Below are 16565 nucleotides of genomic sequence, written 5' to 3'. Positions count from 1 at the left end.
TTCTATTTCTTGATATGGGTGCTATTTATACAGATGTGCTAACTTTGTGAGAATGTAGCAATCTGCACACTGATGATATGTGCATTTTTCTGTAGGTGTGCTATAATTTAATTTAAGAAGACTCAGAGTCCTAAACGTCAGTTGTGACTTCTGGACTGCACTTGGAATTTTCTGTAAAACACTTCACTCAAATAAAGGTACTAGAATGGAATGGAATTGAAACTACTGTGCCCTAAATTCAAAGCAATATTTGTCCATGAACAGAACATCCTCTCCTTGCATGATCTAAGTTTCTAGTGTTTCCTCCCATATTTTTATAAGTTATCTTTCCAAATATGTAATGGAGTGTATAAAATATATAATATTCATCACAAGGCAAATATGTGATTGTCAGAAAACACTGATATTTTGAAGTTACTAAGCTTTTTAATGAGAGAAATTTAGTTTTCATTATATTTTACTTTTCTTCAGCTTCTCGGCTCTTTTCTGTTTTTTTTTTTTCAGGGAAAATCATTTCAAGAAAGGAAAGCCGTAAAGTAATATAGCACATAATAAAAATATACATATATTTGAATTAAAAAAACACCTCAGTGTCTCCACCTAGAGGACAAAAGAAAACTGGGCTGTTTCGCATCAAAACTATCTTTACTTTTCCCATCTCTCCCACTCACATCTTACACACACCTCATGTATTCTGGTCACACTAACACATTTGGTATTTCTTAAACTTCACTTTCTCTCCTCTCAGCACTCATCTACTTCACATGTTGTCTATGCTGACTGAATGGTGTGGTGGCCACTCTTTTCCCAGGGCTCTTTAAATCCACAACTCCCCAGAAATGATTAAATTGGACAGTAACTACAGTGTGCACTCTTTGGCCACAATGACCACCTGGACATGAGCATATCACCAAAGTGCAACCATTGGAAATATATATATTTATGTGTATACATATTCATGTATATAAATTATATACATGTATATATATTTATGTGTGTATGTATGTGCATGTGTATATATATTTATATATATACACATACACATACATAATTTATTTTTTTCTGGAACAAATAAGTAAGCTGTAGGTAGTGATTTCATTATGGAAAAGCCAGAGATAATGAAGATGAGCCAGAAAGTAACAGAAATGAAACAGAGAGGATTTGGGTAGTATCAAGTTTCTGATTTCCAACACGGAAATTCCAGAAAATCCCCAATTCCTACAGTTCTTTCTTTGATTCTATCAGTTCCAACATCACCTATTCTGTGAAGTCCTTTCTGAAAATCTCTACGTGGAGTTCTTTACAGAGGTAAAAATAAGTCCGTACCTGCTCTGAACCACGAGTCTACGATAAATAGCACTAACCAAAGTTACTTGTTTTACTTGTCTGCATTCCCAACCAGAACTATAAACTCTTAGAAGGTATGAATTTCTATCAGGTATAATGTCCCCTTTGTGCTTAATGCACAAGAAAAGATTAAACACCTACTGAATTTTAAAAATGGACTACTCAGAAAAAGAAAATAGAAACTAAGTGAGAGTAGTTTTAAAGACAACAAGGAGTTTTTTTTTTAATAAAGATTTTATTTATTCATGAGAGACACAGAGAGGCAGAGACACAGGCAGAGGGAGAAGCAGACTCCCTGTGGGGTGCCCAATGAGGGACTCAATCCCAGGACCCTGGGATCAGGCCCTGGGCTGAAGGCAGATGCTCAACCGCTGAGCCACCCAGGCGTCCCATGGGGGAGTTTTAAGTACTCCAATGCAAGTATGTCAGGAATATCTTAGTGCTATTTAAAAAATTAAATATTGTTAATAGCTAAGATGAGTTTTATTTTAAAAGCACATGATGTTTAGTAACAGGTCAGTAGCATCCCACTTTTCAAGCAAGATTCATCCTTAAAAACTTCACAAAGGACAGACTGCCAATCTGGAAACCTTAAAAGGATGGTGGAAAACAGAAGATAACAGAAAAAAATGCAAACAAAATATGGGAGGAATAATAAGGGGATGAAAATAAGACCTAAGAACATTAAGGTAACCAACAGTATATAATGTGAAAAAATGGAAGGTAGAATGAGGGATAACAGAAACCTAAAATGTGTAGCGTTGAAACACCTAACATAAAAATGGGGAAAATCTGATGTAGTATTTTATTAAAACTACAGTACAATCTTATGGTTGCCATAGATATTATATAGGTTACCCAAAATATCATACATTAGTACTTCCCAAACAAGAGACTACATGAGTTTTTCAGTAAAAATAATTTTGTAGTTTTTGTTTTCAAAACAATCTGAATGATCAATAACATCATCATATTGGGCCTCATACTTCAGGGACTGAGTTTGCATTGCCATCCCCCTGTCACCATATAGCACTTGATCTACTGTCATGGGCTAATGATAATGAGTAAAGAAAACAGGGATTTCAAATAGGGATGGATTAGTACTAAGTGAAAATTAACTGATGGTGAAGGTGATCATTATGAAATACGTGAACCATTTTAGATGGAGAAAGTGGTAGAAGGATGCAGTCCTGTTAAGGCAGGCAAAAGTACCAATAGGTGAACTGCAAAGACTCTGCCTATAAGAGTTAGGACCACAGTTACAATGTGAGCAGAAATGTGATCTTGGAAAAATAACACTATTGCTTTAAAGTAATGATGTTCAGTTAACATTTTATTGGTTTTACTATTTTGTTTGTATTAATTCATTTTATTTTTCAGTTTTACAGTTAGAACTAAGCTATAATATAATGGGTTTACAATTAACATTTTAGGTTATACTACATTAAAATATTTTTTGAAAACACTGGAATTTTTTTTAAAGATTTTTTATTTATTTATTCATGAGAGACAGAGAGAGAGAGAGGCAGAGGGAGAAGCAGGCTCCATGCAGGGAGCCCGATGTGGGACTCGATCTCGGGTCTCCAGGATCAGGCCCTGGGCCAAAGGCAGCGCAAAACCGCTGAGCCACCAGGGATGCCCTGAAAACACTAGAATTTTAAATAGCAGTAGTTGAGAAGGAATAACTCCCCACTTTGGCTTTCCACATGTTTTTTTTTTTCCTTTTAAAGGTGTCACTATTATTTATATTTGCGAAAAAAGTTACTGGTAAGCGTCTTAAGAATTTATTTATTTGACAGAGAGAGCACACACACAAACAGGGGGAGGAGCAGAGGAAGAGGGAGAAGCAGACTTCCCAGTGAGCAGGGAGACTGACATGGGACTTGATTCCAGCACCCTGGGTTTATGACCTGAACTGAAGGCAGATGCTTAACTGACAGAGCCACCTAGGTGTCCCAGTTTAAAAAAAAAAAAAAAAAAGCATGGGTGGGGCACCTGGGTAGCATAGTCAGTTAAGGGTCCAACTTTTGGTTTCAGCTTGGGTCATGGTCTTAGGGTTGTGAGATCGAGCCCTACATCAGGCTCCATGCTCAGTGTGGAGTCTGAGAATCTCTCACCCTCTCCCCCTCTGCCCCTCCTGCTCCCACTCTCTCTCAAATAAATAAATCTTTTAAAAAAAAAAGAAAGAAAGAAAAACAGCATGGGCTGGGGGGGTAATTACCAAATAAGATAATCTTTCAATATATCTTATAATTCTCTTACTCTACAATGATAAAGACAGTAGTGTACGAGAAATATTTGGTTTACTTTATTTGGGGAGAGAGAAGGAAGGGTTATAAGAGCATTAAACATGCTCTTTAAAGCTATAATTCAGGGATCCCTGGGTGGCGCAGCGGTTTGGCGCCTGCCTTTGGCCCAGGGCGCGATCCTGGAGACCCGGGATCGAATCCCACATCGGGCTCCCGGTGCATGGAGCCTGCTTCTCCCTCTGCCTGTGTCTCTGCCTCTCTCTCTCTCTGTAACTATCATAAATAAATAAAAAATTTTAAAAAAATAAATAAATAAATAAAGCTATAATTCAGTAATATAAAGCATATCCTATTTATTGTCATATTTCTATTTATCAAATATTGCCTCCCATGGCTATTTCCCTTATGGTTGTAATAAATGGAAAGTAAATTTTATGTATTACTTCATGGAAAAGCATTTTAAAATCCTTATTGGAATGTATAATTGACTTTGGCAAACTTTTCTTCTACAGAGATGAAACACTTTAGAGAAGAAGAAATTAATATTTACTATATTCTCATTAGAATAGGTATTCATTCATTTATTTATTTATTCATTTATTAATATTCCAAGGGCTGGAATACAAATGTGGGTATAATCCATATTACGTACCATGAAAGAGGTCAGAGTTTAGAGGAGGAACTAGAGAAATAGCAAATGTCAATTACCGTGATAGCATAGAAGATGGGGAGCCTAAAATATCAATCACCAAGCTTAGCCAACATTACCTCTATCTTCATAGACACCATGAGATGTGGCTACCATTATTCCAGTTTTACCAATGAGAAAACTAGGTATGATTCAGAGAAATAATTTGTTTCAACTCATGGTTTTTCTCCACTTTCTAGCTTCTTTGAGTTCTCTGCGTGTTGTGTCCCTAAGTGACGGTTTCTTTATTTTCCAAATTATTCCCTTCTTAGGCTTTTGGTAGAGTTTATCAGAAAAGGAATCTGCATTGATTTTGTCAAGTTGCTCACTGCGAAATCAATCATCTGATATGTGGTTTCTAACCCTGCCATTTTACCTTCATAGTTCTAGTTCATTGAAAACCTTCAACCTGCCAAACTGGTTAATTTCTAATTTTAATTCTTATTTGACACTTGTATTGCTCCTCTTTTCATGAAATTGTTTTGTTTGTAACCTTCCTTTGCTTTTCCTTTTACTTGTTTTCAGTTTTTACTCAGTCCCTCACTAGGATCTCTTTTGCCTGTATGTTAAAAGCCATCCAAGGAAGACAACTGGGGGTACCCCATTTTGTACTTACTCGCTTTGTAATTCTGAAATAATCCCTGTAGGTCTTGAATTCCTATCTCTCCTGCTAATCTTCATCACCATTTATGAGTTCAAATCCTCATTCTCTCTCACCTGAACAATTACAATAGCCTTTCAATTATGTTCATCCCTGTAGCTTTCACTCCTACTGTTTCATCCATATTGTTGCCCAAGTGATTTTTCTAACTCACAAATCTGATCTGGTCACTTGTTCATTTAAGCTTGGGAAGAGTTTATAGTGTAACAAATAATTTATAGTCTCTTCCAATCACACTAGCAAGCTGTACAATCAGGATCTATGTTACAAAAGACAGAAACTGGTTAACGTGAGCAGAGAAGGATTTATTAAAATTTTGCCAAATAAGTCACTAAATTAACAGAAAGTTTGGAAAGCTAACGTGAGCAGAGAATAATTTATTAAAATTTTACCAAATAAATCACTGAATCAACAGAAAGGCTCCAACAGGATGTAAAGAAGGCAAGGCTCATACAAATTCCCACCACCGAAATACTCTTCATGTAATTCCACCACTATCATAATGGGCACTGGGCACTAACTTGTGAATAGACATTCACTCCCCTCATCCCTGAACTTTTAAATTCATATCAAATACTTGAAAAAATTTTACTGATCCTTCCCGTTTGTGTCACTCCCCCAAATCTAAGTCTTGAGCAGAAGTAACTGATCACACATAAGTCAGGGACAAAGAGAGAGTACAACTCCTTGCTATCAATTTTTCTTAAGATGCAACCGTAAAAGTAGATGAATGGTAAATCCCAATTCATACTCCATATGGCTAAACTGAATTAAGTTCTCTAAAGCTAAATAAAAAAACAAAACAAGGCATTATAAGTTTACGAGAATAATTATTAGGTGTAATGGACAGAATTAGAATTGGCACAAACAGGGCAGCCCTGGTGGCTCAGCGGTCTAGCGCCACCTTCAGCCCAGGGCGTGATCCTGGAGACCAGGGATCCAGTCCCATGTCGGGCTCCCTGCATGGAGCCTGCTTCTCCCTCTGCCTGTGTCTCTGCCTCTATCTCTCTTCTCTGTGTCTCTCGTGAATAAATAAATAAAATCTTTAAAAATAATAACCGGCACAAATTATCCTTCCCTCTTATATCCCCTAAATGGATCTGTTGCTCATGATTAAAGGTATTTTCCAAAAAAAAAAAAAAAAAAAAGGTATTTTCCTGAAAGTTAAATATGACTAGATATGAATAGCACATTAACAACCCAACACGACTTGTTCTTCCCTGGGAGCTCATTTGCAGTTTCCTTCCTTTTCCTCATAGATGACAAGGTTAAGGCTGAGGTGAGGTAAAGCTAAATCTAAATTAAGTGGGACACACACTCAAATCCCTTGTATTACTCTCCTATAGCCCCTCCCACAAACTCTGAGCTATACAACAAGATTACTTAACAGTAATATTAACAGCATATTAAATACTTTTCTTCAAATATATTAAATCAGAAATAAGATTGAAGATGGCTATCTCTTTCTTTGGGTCATCAACTTTATCCTACAGGAAAGGTTTATCAAAATCAGAAATCAAAACATTTATCTGGCCAGATCATGAGAGCCAATAAAAATCAATTATATTATTCATTTAAATAAAAATATAATTACATCTAAACCTCAAAGATCTGTATAGCTAAGACTCCTCTTCTTCAGAATAAAGGCAAAACATATTCTCTAGAACAGTAATTATGTATGGTTTTTACCTGCCATATGTTTTTATTTTTAATTCATCTAAGGTCAGCTACTCATAAACAGAACTTTAAGAAAATATAAATGTAAAACTTCCTCTATAACTTAAGACCAAATCTCATTACTTTGTCATGCTCCCTTAAATGGTCAGAATGCTGTCACCAACATTCTAGATTCTTCTTTTATCATACTCTTCATTTTTCATCCAATTTATTTCTAAGAACATTATGTTCTAAGAACACTGAACTACTTATAGATATCCCTTAAGCCAAAGACAGCATTTCTAGTCCCATCTCTTAAATCTTCTAACTCTTAAATATTTTACAAAAGCATTTTTGTGAAGTTTTGTTACCTGTCCCCAGATGAAGGGCATAATCTTATATTCACTTCATTCTATCTCTATTTCACAAACACATTTGTATTAGCTTACGTGCCATATTTTGTCATAACAGTTGAAGTCTATACTTGATTCATTATTACATCTCCAGCTTCTAGCACAGTGTCTGGCACATGGTGAACAATCAAATATATAAGAAAAAACAGATGAAATACCGATTTAATAGCATCTCTTACTGTTTCTCCTTTTCTCTGCTTTTCATTCCTCTTACTAGTTTCACTTCGACATCTCAGGGCCACACTGTCTATTTCTGCCTATTCTAACCAGAGAGTTAATCTGAAATTTTACATCTGTTTCTTATTAGTAAAAATATAACTTTTGACCAGTCAGAGTGTTTTCTATTTACCGACAGTTTTGGAAGGTAGTTTCAATGCAAATTCAAAGTGAATTTTTTTTTTAATAATGTACTCTATACAATCTGCACAGCATACAAAAGATATTTTCTATAAACAATTTGATTTGTACATGTGATAGTGCTCTAAAACATAAAAAGCAGCCCAAAGGTTCTGGAAATACAATGAAGTTCAACAGTATTCAGGATTTGCAGGTAAATTTTTTCTTGCTGATTAACTTTGGGCTTCAAGTAGTCTGTTACTTTTTTTTATGTTAAGAAACAGCCAAAAAGTAGCTTTTCTTTCTAGTCATCAGTAATTGATTTTAAGTCCTGCATTAAACCAGATAACCTTCTACTACAGTTTCTAAAAATAAAATGTTAGAAAATCTTGGTACCCTTGAAAGTTAGTATTATTTTGGTTCTTGAAATAGACACAGTTTCTTTTTGTTTTAGGATCAGTCTAAATTTCACTCTGATTTTATTTTTTTTCCCTACAGCTGCTGCTATACTATCTTCTTCCCTTTTAGAAGATAGTCAAGTATTAAAGGGGAGGTGATACAGCATATTCTGGGACCTAAATGAGGTTGGCTCTCTACTTAAATGAGAAGGAATAATCATCAACAAAAGAAAAGATGCAAATATCTGCATTGTTTTAACCCTAGAACACAAGAGGTTTGCAAATCAGTTATTTCCAAGAACATCTAGAACCTGTTTTATATGAGTAGAGAGTCTATCACATATCAACTTTTTTTAAAAAGTAATAAAAAGTTATTTTGATTTCTGGATTCTTTTTATTAATATTTAACTTCACAGAAACAAATTTAGGGATAACACAAAGTCAGAGCCTTTATAATTCTGGATCCCCAGCACCTTTAAGGTGGCAGGTTCTTCTTATAGGTATAATAACACGTTGCTTAATTTGTATTTTTCTCTTTGGCAGCATATAAAGAAAGGAAGTTATTTCATAGAGGTTAAAGATGTAATTTACTACTTTAAAAACTCTGAAAAACATTATGCTTGGACTAGGACTATCTTGGTAGATAATAATTTCAGTGGAACTTTCAATTTCTCTACATGGAGAAAGTAGATTACTATGTTTCATTAATTTGCCATCTACAATTTTCTTCTTTTGGAATTATAGTCTAGAAAGTTATTTTTATTCCTACTACATAGAATCTACTATTTTTGACAAACTCATTCTTCAGTTTCTATAATATCTTCTACTTTACAAACTTAGATGTGATGATTTCTTCTGTCACTCTAGCAATATGAGCATTCATAACTATTGACATTCCAAAGAACACATAAAATCTAGATTACATAAATTTTCTGACCCTAGTTGTCCATTTCACATCATTCCTGAATACTCTCCTTGTCACAAGAACAAATATTCTTTGTTGTATACAAATGTTGCACACAAAGACATTTTCAAGCAGATTACTGAAGGACTACTTAATTTTTTTTTTGGCATGCTCATATAGAGACAAATAGACATATATTGGAGATTCAGTAGTAGGAAGCAAAGATAATGTAAATTTTGTGTGATCAAAAAATAGATTTTATGAAAACAAATAGGAATCTCAAAAAAATGTATTAAGGTAAAGAAAGCAATAGGTAGGAGGTTAAAAGCCATACACCTAAACAAAGATTATCTATATCTTCACTGAAATGTGTATATCTAAATGAGAGTAATATATTGGATTTTAAGTAATGGATTTTCAAAGTAACAGACCAAAATATAACACAACAGTAGTTGATGACAATAAAAAGAGAATTTTACTTGAATTTCTGAATACCTATCACAACATTAATTGCATTATGGTCACAAACCTAAAAAATTTTTCAAATAATAATTTAAAAACTCCATAAAAATTTAATCCTATACATCCTTGTATCAAATGCTCTTCCAGCAAGAAAGAAAGTTAACTACCTAATTTTAATATTATTACTAATCTTATAAGTAGGTACTGGTTTACACGTAGTTGAGAAGAGTGTGACTATGTCTTTATGTGCAAAAGCGCTAAACAAGTGAAATTTAAAGGCATCCCAACGTAGCTACTAACACTATGTTCCATCTAGGAAATGCAGGAACAGATAAAGGTGTCAGGTTTAGAGAAAGAAAACCTATGCTTCAGGCTTACTTCTCAATTTATTAATTTTAGAACTTTAAATAGGTCATTTAATTTCAATGGTTTGAGTCAGCCATTTACTGAAAACCGAATAACTTTCTTTAGCACAAAAGAGCTAAGGCAGAGCTAAGGCATATAAAAGCACTTCACAGACTACACAACACAGAATATAAGGAAATAAGCTGTTAGTATAAAGTAGAGGTGACTATTTTCTTCTATAAAGTAGTTTTTACTATAATAGCTAGCTAGTTCCAAATAAAATTATTACTGATTATTGCTAGCTTTTTTCAATTTTAACTTTAATGTCGAATTATTTTAATGAATGTATGGTGTTAAATACACCTTGATTATTTTTGTATTTCTTAAAATTTAGGTCTACCCACACTTGTAAAAATAAAGAGCCAAAGCAATTAGTTAAATAAGTCAACAATAAAGAAGGAGCACAAAACCTGCAAAGCTAGGGACACCTGGGTGGCTCAGCGGTTTGGCCTCTGCCTTGGGCCCACCCAGGGTGTGATCCTAGAGACCTAGAATTGAGTCCTGAGTCCAGAGTGGGGCTCCCTGCATGGAGCCTGCTTCTCTCTCTCTCTCTCTATCTCCCTCTCTGTATCTCTCATAAATAAAATCTTAAAAAAAAAAAAAAACCTGCAAAGCTCAAATACTGAGGAATGGTCACATAGCAAAGTTCAGGAAACCTATTACCTGTATTACGTCATTCTCCAGTCTAGAGAAGCTTGGAGTTTATGTATAACATGGCTTTCTTATTGGAAGTTATTTTTATAAAAGTCTAGTTGTATATACATACATACACACATGCTATTCCTCAGTGTCTTTTATAATGAAAGTATCCTATAATACTCAGATTATAGTTACTAATAGTTAATGCAGAGAAATAGATAAGTATAAAGTATTACATTATTATAATATTCATTTTGTCACTTCCAGGACTTCTAAACATACTAATTATTACAAAATGGAAATTGTAAGCATTGCATAGTCTGAATAAATTTATAAATATATCAATTATTTTACTTACAATAAAAAATAACCTCAATATCGTCATATTTAAGGGTACTTAGCAATTACCTTATTTTTATTATATATTATTTTTATTATTTAAAAAAAATTAAAAGATAGGTATTTGAGAGACAGCATGTGTGCATGAGTGGTGGGGGAAGGGAGGAAAGAGAGGGAGGGGGAGCAAAAAAGGGAGGAGAGAGTCACAGCCCCTGCTGAGTATGGAACCCAAGGGACAGGGGCTGGATCCTTCTGAGATCATGACCTGAGGCACAATCAAGAGTTTGACATTTAACCAACTGAGCCACCTGGGGACCCCTAGCAATTACTTTTTACATACACAGTTCAAATTTGCTACCAAATTTACTATTAACATTTTAAAATTTATGTTCTTTAAAGCCAAAGATTAGTATTAAAATTCACTAAATCTAATCAGAATTATTTCTGTCATGACACAAGCAAATTTTGTGTTGACATTCATTAAAACTTTTTTCTTGTAACTCTAGGCCTCTTCATTTCTTTATATCTTCCTTAAAAAAAGAATTTTATTTTTTTAAGATTTTATTTATTTATTCATGAGACACACAGAGAGAGAGCCAGAGACACAGGCAGAGGGAGAAGCAGACTCCACATAGGGAGCTTGATGTGGGACTCGATCCCGAGACCCAAGGATCACTCCAAAGGCAGGCACTAAGCTGCTGAGACACCCAGGCATCCCACAAAATAGGATTTTTAAGTGGTAATATTAGAATTTTTGTTAATTGATTGTCCTGTTAGTCTGAATAAACCTATTTAATTTCTGACTTCTCAAGGAAAGCAGAAATTAGTAACACATTAACAGAAACAAAGAAATTGGTATTATTGTTAGAATATACCATTAACAGAAATACAGGGAAAATTTTATTAAGAAAAAATGTGTCATAAAATTATTGGCCAATAAGCTAATATATATATTGAATAAAAATATTATTTATAGATAACTAATTGAAAAGACAATTTTTTCCAGGTTTAACCATTGTAAAAAGTAGATTACTTCCATGAGGATAGGAATCAATGAGGTCATCAAATAGGCTCCCTAATAAGTATATAAGTATCACAGGTATATTCCCCACCCATTGAGTGTTTACATTCAAAAGGAGGAAACTTTGAAATGGACATTCACGAAAGACTCCACAGATTGCTACCATTACTGGATACCTTTCAAGAAAACACAAATGTACTAGAATTAATATTAAAATAATTGAATACATTTTTCTTCTTACTACAAAAAAAATGACCTAAGTTAAAATAAATTCCTAGAGATTAGTGACCAACTGAGGTTAATGGCCTGAAACTATACTTTAGGCAATTAACTCCACCCAGCCATTCATTAATTCCCAGGAAATACCCAGGTCTACAATTGTTACTGCTTAATTATAACCCAAATGGAACCATGAGAGATGAGAGCGGCAATGTGATTGGCTAATGTACAAAAATTAAGTTCTCCATGAATGCCTTGTACATATCAATTAAAACTGCATCACCTTTAAAAAAAACCCATATGCCTATATTTCTTTCCCATTTTCAGTTCATAATAGCAATAATGACTTTGATGCTGGGCATTTTCTGACAATTAATAGCCAGCGGATGTTAATGGTCCTTGGCTGTACCTTGAACCATTCACTCCTCCCTGTTAGTCATTAATTCCTATGAAATGCCCAGCTATTGCTTAATTAACTTTACAATGCAGTTAATGCAGATATGACATGATAGAAAGATTTTTATTTATAAGCTTCCAAAAAGCAAACCTGCAGCTCAAAAAAGCCTTGCAAAAATACAGTTTCAGATTTCTGAAATGTACACTGAAAATTAAGAATGGGGAGGTGATGTCAGCAAGATGGAAGACTAGGAGATCCCAATGCTTTCTCCCCACCAAAAATAACTAAAGCAATAAATAACCTCAAATTGGAGAAAATAGCTCAGGAAAAGCTCTGGATTACAATGAAGCAGCAGCACAAAACCTGCAAAGCTCAAATACTGAGGAATGGCAACATAGCAAAGTTCAGGAAGCCTCTTATCTGTATTACCTCATCCTCCAGTCTAGAGAAGCTTGGGGTCAGGAGGAATAGCCTTAGAGGAATTGCACCCCATGGGGAAATGGAGAGCAGGAGAATCCCAACAAGCCTTCAGCTCAGTGTGTGATCCATGAGTCCCGAATCAAGGGATGGAGTTTGCTTTGGGCTCCTGTGGAGGACCTGCTTCTCCCTCTGCCTGTGTCTCTGCCTCTCTCTGTGTCTTTCATAAATGAATAAAATCTTTTTTAAAAAATGGTATCCAAATTGGAATTAATAAAGTAAATTTTTTGTTATTTGCAGATGAAATTATCTTCTATCTAGAAAACATTAAAGACTCCACCAAAACACTATTAAAACTAATAAAAAAGTTCAGTAAAGTTGCAGGATACAAAATCAACATACTGAAATCAGTTGCATTTCTACACCAATGCTGAATTATCTGAAAGAAAAATTAAAAAGCAATTTCATTTATAGTAGCATTGAAAATAATAAAATCCTTAGGAATAAATTCAACCAAGAAGATGAAAAATCTGTTCACTAAAAACCACAAGACGTTGATGAAAGAGACTGAAGACACAAATAAATAATCAGTATTCTTGGAAGACCTAATGTGGTGAAAATATCCACTTTATCTAGAGTGATCTACAGATTCAATGCAATTCCAATCAAAATTCCAATGGCATTTTTTCACAAAAAATAAAAAAAAAACATTCAAAAAATCATGTGGAAACACAAAAGCCCCCAAATAGCTAAAGCAATCTTGAGAAATAAGAACAAAGAAGGAAGCATCACAATACCCAATTTCAACTATATTACAAAGCAACAGTAATTGAAACAGTATAGCACTGACAAAAACAGGCACATAGAGCAGCAGAACAAAGCAGAGAGCCCAGATATAAATCCACATTTATGGGGTACCTGGGTGACTCAGTTGGTTAAGCAGCTGCCTTCAGCTGAGGTCATAATCTCAGGGTCCTGGGATGGAGCCCTACGTCAGGCTCCCTACTTAGTGGAGAGTCTGCTTTTCCCTCTCTCTCTGCCTCTACCCCTGCTTCTGTGCTCGGTCTCTCTCTCACTTGCTCTCACTCTCTCAAATATATAAATACAATCTTTAAATAAATAAATAAATCTATACATGTGGATTTTAACACAAGTGTCAAGAACACACAATGGAGAAAGAACAGTCTCTTTAATAAATGGTACTTGGAATACTGGACATCCACATGTCAAAGAATGAAATCAAGCCCCTATCCTACATCCCTCACAAAAATTAACTCAAAACATATTAAGCATTTAAACATAAGACCTGAAATAATAAAACTACAACACCACACAGGAAAAAAAAAAGCCTTAACATTGGTTTTGACAGCAATTTCTTGGACAAAACACCGAAAGCACAGGCAACAAAAGCTAAAATAAAATAATGAGACCAGATTAAAGTGTTTCTCAGAAAAGAAAACAAGAAGTTACAAAGGCAACCTATAGAATGGGAAAAAATACTTGCAAACCATATATATGATAATGAGTTAAATCCAAAGTATATAAATAACTCCTATAACTCAATAGCAGAAAACCAAATGATCCAATTTAAAAAATGGGCAAAGGATCTGAATTTTTTCTAAGGAAAACATACAAATAGCCAACAAATATGTGAAAAAGTATTCAATATAACTAATCATCAGAGAAATGAGAATCAAAACCAAAATGAGATATCGTATCATACCTATTAGAATGGCTATTATAAAAAAGACAAGGGGTAATGAATGTTGGTGAAGATTTGGAGAAAAGAGAACCCTTATTAATTGTTGCAGGGATGTGAAATGTTACAGCCATTATGGAAAATATTACGGCAGTTCCTCAAAAAATCAACATCTAAACTACCATATGATCTAGCTATCCTACCTCTGAGTATATATCTGAAGGAATTAAAATTGATAGCTCAAAGAGATACCTGCATGCCTAAGCTCACTGCAGCATTATTTACAATAGTCAACATATGGAAACAAACTAAATGTCCTTTGATGGATAAATGGATATGGAAAATGTCTCATAAAACACACACACATATATGCACATACAGAGGAATATTATTCAACCATAAAAAGGAAATCCTGCCATTCAGGGATCAATCTAGAGATTAGGCTAAGTGAAATTAACCTTAAAAATGAAAAATATTGGGATCCCTGGGTGGCGCAGCGGTTTAGCGCCTGCCTTTGGCCCAGGGCGCGATCCTGGAGACCTGGGATCGAATCCGTCGGGCTCCCGGTGCATGGAGCCTGCTTCTCCCTCTGCCTGTGTCTCTGCCTCTCTCTCTCTCTCTCTCTCTGTGACTATCATAAATAAATAAAAATTTTTAAAAAATTTTAAAAAAAGAAAAATATTAAATGGTATCACCTCTATACAGAATCTTTAAAAAAAATCTGACTTTATAGAAATAAGAATAGAATGGTGGGTGCCAGGGGCTGGGAAGCAGGAGAAATGAGGTAATATACGTCAAAAGATACAAATTTTCAATCATAAGAAAAAATAAATTCTGAGGATCTAATGAACAACATGGTAACTATAGTCAATACAATATTACATACTTGAAATTTGCTGAGAATAAGTCTTGAGCATTCTTGTCACATATAGAATGGAGTTATCTATGTTAGCTACGTAGGATTATAGATATGTTAATTATCTTGATCTTGGTAATCATCCTACAATGTATATGTGTATCAAATAACCATGTTTTACACTTTAAATATATACAACTATATTTGTCAATTATTTCCCAACAAAGGTAAACATAAAGACAAATTTATTTCTAATCATGGGACTATAAAAAGGTATAGTTTAATTATGTCAATTTATAATAAAGAATTATACTATATTGAAAAGTGAAATAATTATGCTAAAATAGTAGGGTTGTATTTTCTTTCCTTTTTCCAAATTTTAGTAGAAAAAAGATTTGCTAAGATGCAGTTATTTTATTTGTAGCTTTCAGGATCATAAAAATACAATGTTTTCGGTTTTATATATATGTGGAAAGTGTAGAATTAGAACTTTAAAAAATCTTGATCTGGAAAGAAGCTAGACATTATTTAACCCAATGCCTGTTTTACACAGATGAAGAAGTGAGACATTCTGAGAAGCAAAGGAACTAGCTTGAGTCATGTGGTCACTGAAGAGCAAAAGGCAGGTCTTCTGTTTCCTCTCTCCCAGGTTAGAGACCTTTTGCCATCCTTTGACATTTTGGATGCATGGGCTGCATTTCTTTTGGGGTTTATGACAACAGCTATACCTCTAATCTTGCCAAATGAGCAGCCCAAGTTTCTTGAACCTATGGCTAGTAAGTTGTCAATTTTTTCTCTTTCAGGGAGTTATGTTGAGCTAGGTTAAAAATAACGGACTTTAAAAATTCTTACATTACAAATTACATGGAATCTTAATATTCTAGCAAGACTTTTAAAGTTATATGTATATATACATATATATAGTGTAAAACATATATACATATATATAGCTTTCATGTGGTAAGTACATTTTAGGAGAACCCAAGTAGGAAATGTGTTCAAGTTAATACACTATAACAATGTGTGTTTTTCTGTTGTATTATTGAAGCAAAATGTATATTTAAAAAGCATTCAAAATTGATTTAAACTGTAATAAAATCTTACCAGTGACTAATTTTTTCTCCTTGAAAATCATACTTTTGTTTTACCTTGAATGTTGAAATTAATAAAACCAGATTCATATAAAAATTTAAGAATGGAAAGATTTGTGGGACATGATGTATAATATAACCTCAAACTGCCTTCAAAGAAGGAGATCTAGCCCATGGTAAAGGTTATTCTAAATTCCCCAATTAGTTATTCTGATACTTAACATCATTATGTTTGTTAACCTATTTTTCCTCATTAAAACCCTACTAAAATAAAAACAAGAAACAGTACTGTTTTTATGTAAGAACTATTAAAAAAAAAATACTCCTCCTCTCACCGTTGTGCCTTTTTTCTATGCCCTATGACTCAG

At 34.1% G+C, this 16565-nt stretch overlaps 1 protein-coding gene and 1 long non-coding RNA gene across 9 annotated transcripts in view; one reads left to right on the top strand and one right to left on the bottom strand.

The window, feature by feature from the left end:
* Window positions 1-16565, bottom strand: part of ERBB4 (erb-b2 receptor tyrosine kinase 4) — a 1106221-nt gene that overhangs the window by 1051527 nt on the left and 38129 nt on the right. The gene's annotated exons all lie outside the window — the stretch shown is intronic.
* Window positions 6819-15927, top strand: LOC140625420 (uncharacterized). 2 transcript variants are annotated; one of them, XR_012024762.1, is made up of 3 exons: window positions 6821-7564; window positions 7849-8023; window positions 15660-15927. It is a non-coding gene; the product is annotated as an uncharacterized lncRNA (long non-coding RNA). The 2 variants fall into 2 exon arrangements; XR_012024761.1 differs by lacking the exon at window positions 15660-15927 and having other exon boundaries at window positions 6819-7564; window positions 7849-10124.

The sequence above is a fragment of the Canis lupus genome, chromosome 36, assembly GCF_048164855.1.
Source record: "Canis lupus baileyi chromosome 36, mCanLup2.hap1, whole genome shotgun sequence".
NCBI lineage: Eukaryota > Metazoa > Chordata > Mammalia > Carnivora > Canidae > Canis > Canis lupus.
The sequence above is the reverse complement of the archived record's forward strand: the minus strand, read 5'-3'. Positions and strand labels throughout refer to the sequence as shown.